We start from the raw sequence: 8,526 nt of genomic DNA, 5'->3' as shown, positions 1-8,526 counted from the left end.
GAGATAGGACAATTGTTGAGACATGCTTGCTTGGGCCGATTGCCAACACAAGCCCACTTGGGTTGAAGGTTGAGGCCTGCAAACTCAGGTTGAGGATCGAGACAAGCCAATCCATATCGAAGGTCGAGATAGGCCAGTCTAACTGAAAGTCATGAGGGGTTACCATGGGCCAGTGGTCTAGATGGCCAGTTGGGTTGAAGTCCAAGACAAGCCAACATAAGCCAAAGATCGAGATGGGTCAGCCCATGTCGAAGATCCAAATTGATTGACCTCGGTTGAAGGTCAAGACATGTCGATTTTCGAGATGGATCCTTTGGTGCTTATGGTCGAGACTGGTTGGTCCAAACCAAGGTTGAGACAAACCAGTTCGAGCTAAAGGTCGAGACGAGCCAACCTAGGTCAAAGGTCGAGAGTGTCGTACCGAGCCGATTTTCCAAATGCGTTGACTAAGCCAAATTCAACCAAATTTGTGTCGTGCCAACTCGATTGAATTCAATCAAATTTCAGTTGGATTGATCTAGCCAAATTCGTAAGAATGTCAATTGAGGTCGACTCAACTAAATATCGGTCAGAACTGATACGACCAAAGTTTGATTGGGTCATCTTGTCGAGTTTGACTAGGGTCAAATAAGATGAATTCGGGCAAATTTCGGTTAGTGCCTAGTCTATGTTGACCAAAATTTGATTGAGTTTGCATTAACAAAAAATTGACTGAATTGGGATGAGTTGACCTGACTTAGGTCAAAGGTCGTCTTGAGTCAATCTATATTGATATCGAAACGAATTGGACTGTGTTGAAGGTTGAGATGAGTCTGTTTTAGTTAAAGATCAATTATAGACTACTTAGTTACCTAAATTAAAAGTCAATAGTATATTTTAAAAAAATAATATATTTTTTATGTTTAAAAAGGAAATCCATATAATGGTCGTGACTCACGAAGTTTTTTTTTAGGTTTAAACCTTTTTTTGGTCCCTAAGTTAAGTTCTGATATTCAGTTTAGTCATCGCTTTTAAAAATGTCAACCTTTAGTCCCTATGATATGAAAAATGTATTAAATCAGTCCTATTCGTTAACAAATCACAAGTTTTTCATTAAGTGATTTGTTGTTCATAACACCTTTCGTTCACAAATCACAAAATATTGGATACCTAGGTATGAAAACTTGTGATTTATTGTTTCTTAAGTGTTGTCATAAGGACTGATTTGATACATTTATCATATCACAGAGACTAAAGGTTGACATATTTAAAAGCGGAGACTAAACTGAACATCAGAACTTGATTTAGGACCAAAAAAGGGTTTAAACCTTTCTTTTATCTTGTATACTTTTTTTTAATAAGGGTTTTTTTTAGTTCTGTTTTGTTTTTTTTTTTTTAAACCCAAAACAGGATCAATTCCTCCAAACTGAACCAAATTGAAGACCTTGCTTATGTTTGAGTTAGTAACATGCAAATACCACATAAACTGAACTATATGTATTGTAATTAATTAATAATATGCTAACGAAGGATAGGAGGAAGCAGAGAGAGAACGAGGGAACAAGACAACTAAAGAAAACGTGTTTTATTAAGGAAGGAAGTATAACAAGAAAAATATGTAGGTGAGAAAAGAAGAGAAGAAAAATGTGAGAAAAACAGAGGTAAAGTTAGATTTGTTTAACATAATGCTCTGTATGGTATTGTTGGAATGACGTGAAAGAGTAACGAAGGAGAGATAAAGAGAAAAAATAAAACAAAAACTAAAGAGATTAGGGTTCAAGAGGAATCAATCTCTTAGTTATTATCTTATTTGGATTTGACCAACATAAATCTCTTAGAAAAACATTATTGTAAATACAATATCAAGAAGTAATTCGTATTATTTTAAATCATCAAAATCAAAGTTCTCATTCATTAAGAAAACTAAGTACTTCTTTAAGGATGCTATAACGTATAAATCCTCGATACCAAGACAAATCATTATATCCTAACCACTATAAAGAAAATCAATCTAATTCTAATTACCTAAGAAAAATCTGCTCATTCCAACTGTACTACAACGTAACCTAGATTTTGAAAGATCATACGGTGTCTTCGGGACTTGGCGTTAGATGAAAATGGAAACTCAAATCATGAATAGTTTGTAAATTCATGTTATAAAACAATTTTACATTAGGATACAAGAAAATGCTATTAAAACGATGTTTAAAATAACTATCATAGCTGTAAAAGAATAATTATTATAAAAATAAAAGTTACTTTTAAAAGTAATTTTCTTTTCAATTATGAAGCATGTTAATTATGGCAGGTGTCCGGTTCTTAGCACCCGTGTTGAGCACAGGACAACAGGAACGAAGAACTGGCTTTTGAGGATAGAATAGAAAACGACTTTTCAACAAACATCTTTAATGAAATTATTTTAAAGAAGAAATGTTTCTGTCATGAAATGAATAAAATCTTATGAATCAATAACCTTATTGTACCGAAAACAAAACAAAACATCACAGGATTTCTCCGAATTTGTATTGAAATAGCATGTATCTAGAAAATATTCTATGAATTTTGGTGGCTCTTGGTTACTCGCAAGTCCAAGTTAAATATTTACCTTTTTCAAATGGTTGTATTATTGGAAAGCAATATCTCTTGGAAACTAAAGGGACGGTGTTGGAAAATCTGCTCAAAATTTACAAGACTCATTCACTTCATATGTGGCGTTCTTAATTCCAATTGAATTGTAGAATCTGGGGAAGGGAGCATCTGTGACTAGCCTACCCCTGCACACTTTTTTCCAAATCTCACAACTCACCTAAGATTCTCATAGATATCCCTTAATAGCTACCTTTTTCTTTAATCATAAAACATGTCACTGTAGTAACAACAACAATAATAATAATAATAATACTGGAAATTTTTGTCCCAGATATGTACTACCCCTGTCATGTTCTGAGATATTTGACACTCCGAGTTGTAAACCAGAAATGGAATAAAGTAAACAAATACTGGAAAACGACGGCTTGATAATGTCCTTCAGTTGCAGTTAATCCGTAGAAACTAGCCAAAGATTACTGAAACTAATTTACGAATAAGTGAAGAGTGCTTTAGTGCATATATTGCTGCATAATAATACTATTATCAAGTATACTTTTGAACTGCTGTATACAAACTTGTTTTGAATATTGCAGAAACATGGAGGTACACTCCTCTTAAATGGCAGGAGAATGAAGGCAAACATAAAGAAAACAATATGGGATGACAAGACAAGACAAGAGCATCATCGGATTGGTTGAGAAAGTGAGTGATCCAGTGTCTTAGAAGGTTGTTCTTGGTCGATTATGCATGTGGCAGCACAGTGGTCGGGAATGAGTACAGAGAGGCAGATTATGAGAGGGGTGAGAAAGAGAAGGAAACCAAAGGGTACCATCCATAGTTGGGTATTTGATGGATGGTATTTGTGCAGCCACCATCCAAGCACGAAACCTCCTGCCATGGTTAGCAACAAGGAGATGAGTAAAATAAAGAAAGATGATGGGTTTTTTAGCCACCTGCTTTTCTTGGAGCTTCCGTTTTGATCTCCCTGGTTTGATCCCATTGAAATTTAAGAGCGTTGGAAAAAGGTGTAGAATTATTTATTGGAGTAAGAAGTTTGGAGGGAGTGTGAAAGAAGAGAGGGGACAGGGGCGCCAAATCACAAGTTGAATGCTGGGATGCTACAAGACACGATGTGGGACTTTGTCTCTGTGTGAGTCAAACACAACACACCACAACCCTAAGTTCCTAATTAAGTTATGAGCTACCCACACCAAAAAAAGGGGTAGAAGCTTTGGTGGGAAATTCGGAATACACTTCTTTTCTTCACATTTATTAGAGTCGTCAAAATGGGTCATAACCTGCGAGTCAACTCGGCCCGTCACGGATTCGGACCAGGTTGGGTTTGAAAAATACAATTCACTTATATGCGGGTCAGATTTCAACCCAGCTCATTTAGACCCAGCTCATGTGGGTTGAACTCGTGGTGAGCCGAGTTAGCCCACTAACCCACCTACCTAATTTTATTTTTTTAATTTATTATTTTATTTATGAAACTCTACCAAATAAAATATTTTCTTCACTCACTGTGTATACCAAAAAAGTAATCTTTGCTCTCACAAATCACTCTCACGGTACTTGCTCTCATTTGACGGTGCTCCCACCCTCACTTCATTGATGAAATTCTTCAACGAGCAGGTAAAACACCCTTCCTTTTTTCTTCTTTTTTCTTCACATTTTTGTTTTCTCACTTCTCTTTCTTTTTTTTTTCAAAAACCCTATAAGGACAAAAATAGGAGTTTGCGAATTTGTTTTTTGTTTTTGGGGATTTGAAGACATGGAATGATTTTTTTTCATTTTCTGACATGCTTGTATCAGATTTTGTTCATTTTATTTAAACAAATTGAGTATACATTATTTGATCAAGCTCTTTTTGATATCTTTGAATTTAGGAAATTATGTTACAGATTAAACTATTAATTTTTTGTTGATGTTATTGAGTACTGATTCTTTTTTTTTTTTTACTAATATTTATTTATTGATTGTCGGAATTGTTTTGACACCAAGAAAATCTTTATTAGTGAATTTGGAGACAATAAGAACAATGGTCAAGGGTTACAACAATTGATGTGATCAACTACATTCAGGATGGTTTGACATTCAGGAAGATTCAAGAGAGCAGAATATTGTGGATTTATCTATTCAAGATTCTAATATCGTAAATGGATAAGGAAAAAAAAATGATAAATATAAAAAACTTATTTATATGTTTTTTGTGTTTGTTTTTGGATGACATTTGGATTATATTATACTTTTTATTATTATTTTGAATTGTCTTTAATATAATTTTGTAGGAGTGAAATTTGTTTAAATTTAAATTATAGACAGTTTGTATTTTTTTTATTTTTAAAAAAATATAATTAAATGGGCTAGTGAACCAACCCGTGGTGGGTCGGACCGGGTTCAAATTTTTCTAGCTCGCTAATAAATGAGCCGGGTTGGATTGACTCACTAAGTGACCAACCCGTAATGGACCGGGCTGAGTCGAGCCAGATTATCCATTTTGACAGCTCTAACATTTATTACATAAAACTTAGTGCCCAATTTCTTCTCTCTGGTAAATAAAATGGTTTTCTCTTAATGTGATGTCAACTGTTCAACAGTTAAAAGAAATAAATAAAATAGTATAAAATAAAATGATTAGCTTGGAAGCAAAAAGTTATTTTTGAAAGTTGCCTCTGGTGTCAACAAAACAATCAAAAATATAATCATCTGTTAAATATTTTTGAAGTAGAACTTGTATAAATGGCTATTTAACAACTTCATTATAAAGTGACATAGGTAGTTAAATTGATTTGAAATCAGAAACAAAAAGTAAATTACTGGTGAAAGGTATAAAATAACATTTAAAAATATGTTTTAATTAAAGTTTTAAAAGTAAGAAAGAATTTCGAGGACGAAATTTATAAAATGTATAGGTCAAAATAAAGGTAATGTTGATACCTAAAAAATTAATTCTAATGACATAAAATCTATTTTATAGGAATTTATTTATTCATTAATAATCATGTAAATATTTTTCTATTAATATTTTTTGTACTTTTTTGCTTTCATTTTATTTATTTATGACGGATGTTCTCTCATATGATGTGATTATAATAAAATGTTGCGGTGGAACTAGAAACAATTTGTTTTAGGGCCTTAAGAAAAAGCAATGACACATTGAGTCATACAGATGTTGTGAAGTTGATAAATTTGTGTTGTCTGAATAGTAAAAGAGTTGGTGCAAATAGTAACAAAGATGGGTTGTTGAATCGTGAATTTTTTATAAGAAAAACCTCACATAACATTAATAAAACAACGTTGTTTAGATTCTTTAATGTGAGTGGTTATTCTAAAGTCTTTTATATTTGTATGAAAACACAACATCGATTAGACTTATGTTCAACTTACATATACATAATTTACACCACTTTCAATTAAAAAGCTTAAAAAAATATGTCTGAGTCTTAATAGTTACATATTCTTAATTTTTTTATTTTTGTTTAATATGAGATTTAAACTTAATTATACTCGTATCTTAATTAAATTGTTTATGGACTTTTATGATTTTTTTTTTTTTTATCTTTCTGCACATTTAATACGTATCAATAAAATTCTTTACAAATAATATCAGATAAAACTTGTCATTGTATATCATGTCAAAATCCAGACGGTTTCATGATAAAAATAAATACATAGATTTTAGTGGTCTTGGATGCTTATTTCAAGAGCATCTGGTCTTGTATCATTTTAATTTTTCTGTATGAGTTACTGTGAAACTAAACCGTTGCAAATGTTTGTCTATATTCTCTTATAAGAGGAGGATGAAGATGGCCTTTTCAAACACTAAAACTAGGATTTATAAAAAATAATAATACTAATAAACAAAATTAAAGCCGTCAAGAAATGTATCAAAGAAGGGAACGAATAAAAATGAGTAAATAGGTATCAACCTATCTATAAAACTGAAAAAGAAAGATCCAAACAGAATTGGATATGGATTCGAATTCTCTACTGTGTTTACGGTGTCGTTTTTGTGATATTACTGTTAGAAACTGGGTTTTAGGCCTAACTCAACCCTACAAAACCGGCTTGTAAGGTGAGATCTACACCCTACTTATATATTTATATAAATTGGCCTTATCTCTAGTCGACGTGGGACTTCCAACAATTACAACGAGTACAGTTCGTGTGGAAGATCAATGCCCCTATGGAACCCTTGCTAAAATGGATATATTCTCCTCACATGAAAGATTTCTGGTTCTATTTATCTAGATGCCAGCGTGACAGCATGATCTACTACTACCTAACGGGAAAACTTGATGATGGATATATTCTGCACAACACCTATATGAAACAGGTAGATGGTATATTCTCAAACTCTTACCCAACCAGATAAGAATTGGATTCCTTTGCTTGTTAATTGCATCTATAAATTAGGCTTAATTAGTGAGTAACGTTCAGGCAATTCCATAAGAAATTAAGTTGTGCAGAGAAAAGGTGAAAATGGGAGACTTGATGCAGAGAATTATGGCAATGATTGAGGCTGAGCAAGCAGCCAAAGGGTCGAAGAATGGTTCTTCAAACTCATTTAACAACCATGGCAGCGGTCCACAGGATTTCGGCGGTGCAATCATCAACAGTGGTCAATATGCAGGTAACCGTAACAGGTATAAACACTCAGAGCACTACGGTGAAAAGATTCTGAATAACAGTGGTACTTTCAATGGTAATGGCAACGGAGGGACTATTCAGGGTGGCTTTACGGCTGAAACAACCAACTACTATTAATTATACGTATTTCATATAAACATGCATGATGTAGTATCTGTCATGTTGTGTTGTATTATAAACCCATAAATAATGTAGAGCTAAGGCTCTCGATCTATATAATAAATAAAAGGGTGTTGGGGTGTTATATGTGTTCTTTCTTTTTCTTTACATCACATGCTCATCAAATACTTCATTTTGTGAAAAAATATTTTTTATTCTAAAAAATATAGAAGTGAATATTTAAAACTATAGAAACATAAAAATTTTGTCTGAAAAAAATTAAAAACAAAAGATCAAATTTTTTATTAAAATTTATTAAAAAAAATTATTTAGAAAATGAATATAAAAATATAAGTTTGAGCTTCTCTATTCATTTTTTTAAGTATTATAAAATTTGTTTTTCCTTTTTTTTTTTAAATAATTTGAACAACAATTAAAAATCTATTTTTTTTATTAAGTCAAATTTGAACTAATTTTTAGTTATAGAATGACCACATTGAAAGTAAGAATTCGACTTCCAATAACCAAATTGTAATGTAGAAATAAAGTCATGTTTTCCTTGTAAATATTGCACACAATCTGTTATGATGGAAAAAAAAACTCCAATTATAATCAAACTTTTTTCTTCTATATTCTATGATTTTAAATATTGTTTTTATGTGTTTTCAAAATAGAAATTTATATATTTTTAAACAAAGAAAATAATAATTACACTGCATGTATATTAAAAGGCTCTAGTTGAGGAAACAAAATGGAGGTAGATATAATGATAGAATAAAAATGTGAAAGAGTGTACTAAAAAAAATTCCAATAAATAATCCTTGACTAAAACAAATACAATTTAGCAACGAAATTAACAAAAAAAAAATGTGATCATGGCACATAGCATACGCAATCACACATTAACATATAGGTCTAATCTTTTCTAATTTGGGATATTTTCATATTTCCCAACTCAAATATAATTGGCACATTAATTAATTTTTAACTAATTATTTTTTTATATAGTTTTATTTTACCAGCAAAATTTAAATAATATTAGTTCTTAAACGTGTCCCTTGAATGGAACTTGATTTCAAGAACACTAAAAAATATGCTGGTTAAATTTAATTTCATCATAAATTATTTTTTGTCTGACATGCTAATATATATATATATATATATATATATATATATATATATATATATATATATATATATATATAT

Source organism: Vigna radiata, unplaced genomic scaffold (assembly GCF_000741045.1).
Source record: "Vigna radiata var. radiata cultivar VC1973A unplaced genomic scaffold, Vradiata_ver6 scaffold_83, whole genome shotgun sequence".
Taxonomy (NCBI): domain Eukaryota; kingdom Viridiplantae; phylum Streptophyta; class Magnoliopsida; order Fabales; family Fabaceae; genus Vigna; species Vigna radiata.
The sequence above is the reverse complement of the archived record's forward strand: the minus strand, read 5'-3'. Positions refer to the sequence as shown.